This window comes from Myotis lucifugus, unplaced genomic scaffold (assembly GCF_000147115.1).
Source record: "Myotis lucifugus unplaced genomic scaffold, Myoluc2.0 scaffold_706, whole genome shotgun sequence".
In the NCBI taxonomy this organism is placed as follows: domain Eukaryota; kingdom Metazoa; phylum Chordata; class Mammalia; order Chiroptera; family Vespertilionidae; genus Myotis; species Myotis lucifugus.
In genome coordinates, this window is record NW_005871754.1 from 1 (window position 1) to 1814 (window position 1814).

The following is a 1814-nucleotide window of genomic DNA, read 5'->3' on the forward strand; positions in this document are numbered from 1 at the left end:
CCTCTAGGAATGTGTGACATTGGTATCACCACCTACTGTGGCACAACATGAGGTGAAGACAATCACCCCTTCAACTCATCCACCCAGAAAGTGGTGGGGCCAGACTTGCAGCACAAGGAATCTGGCTGCAGAGCTTCACGTTCACTCAGTCCTCTGTCAGGGGTGCCCAGAGGGTCAGGGGGCTGAGGAAAGAGGTCCTGTGTGTCCCATTTATTCATGCATTTCCAATTAGTAGCACAGTGCCAGGAACCTGTCTAATTAAAAAATTAAGAAGAATGAATTTACTCTAGTTTCATTGAAAAAAACAATGTTGGGCATTGAGGGTATGTTGCTTGCTATGGCAGCTCTAGCTGATTATGTGTATGCAAGGATAGTATTTTTCTCCAGGAGAAAGTAGAAGACCCTACAGTGGTGGCCATAATCACACTTTGGAAGTATTTTACCTTTTTACACTGTCCTTTCATCCCCAGCAGACCCAAGAGGAACATGAGGCCTGAGAACCAGAGCAGCGTGTCCCACTTCCTCCTCCTGGGGCTCCCCATCCCGCCAGGCTGCAGGGCATGTTCTTCACCCTGTTCCTGGGCATGTACCTGACCACAGTGCTGGGCAACCTGCTCATCATCCTGCTCATCAGGCTGGACTCTCGCCTGCACACGCCCATGTACTTCTTCCTCAGCCACTTGGCCTTCTCTGACATTTCTCTCTCCTCTGTCACTGTCCCTAAGATGCTCATGAACATGCAGACTCGGCAACAATCCATCTCCTATGTGGGATGCATTTCTCAGTTGTATTTTTTTCATACATTTTGCAGGTATTGACAATTTTCTCCTGGCTGTGATGGCATATGACAGGTATGTGGGCCATCTGTCACCCTCTGCACTACACCACCATCATGAGGGAGGGGGCTGTGTGTACTGCTGGTGGCTGGCTCCTGGATTCTCTCACTGTGTCAGGTCCCTGTTACACACCCTCCTATGGACCAACTGTCCTTCGGTGCAGACCATACCATCACCCACTTCTTCTGTGACCTCACTGCACTTCTGAAGCTGAGCTGTCCAGACACCTCCCTGAATAAGCTGGTCATATTCACTGAGGGTGGAATGCTTTTCTTTCTGCCTTTTGGTATTATTGTGGGCTCATATATCCATATAGGGACCATCATCCTGAGGGTGCCCTCCACTAAGAGACTCTTTAAAGCCTTTTCTACCTGTGGCTCCCATCTCTCTGTGGTGTCTTTATACTACGGGACAGTGGCAGGTGTTTACTTTTCCTCCTCATCATGGGATTCCAAAGACATAATTGCTTCAGTCATGTATACGGTAGTTACCCCCATGCTGAACCCCTTCATCTACAGCCTGAGGAACAGAGATATAAAACAGGCCTTAGACATGTGTGTCAATAGGGTTAAGTTCTTTAAGATGCAATCACTAAATCCTCTGGTTGCAGTCAGGAGCACAGGGAGATATATCTCCTAAAATTACTGTATGGCCGACACCTCCATATAACTTTCATAGAATATCCAGTTCTTGTCATGTATAAGTGTTGTTATATGTGCACTAGGTCACATTTGCTTCTAGGACTGTTAGTAATTTTTTATTCCTAATTGATAGGTTTTGCTTGTTCATCATCTCTTATTATATACTAGAGGCCCAGTGCACGAATTCATGCATGGGTGGGGCCCCTCGGCCTGACCAGCGATCAGGGCCAATCGGGGCCATCTTGCCCAATCCTGATGGGGGCTGCTGCTGGGGCAGGGACCGTGGAAGTTGCCAGCTGTGGAGCGCAGTGACACAGTGGCAGATTCTGTAGTGAGC

The 1814-nt window shown here is 48.2% G+C and overlaps 1 pseudogene; it reads left to right on the forward strand.

Moving 5' to 3' along the window:
- Positions 1-486: 486 nt before the first annotated feature.
- The window catches only part of LOC102420627, a 9597-nt pseudogene continuing 8269 nt past the window's right edge, over positions 487-1814 (forward strand).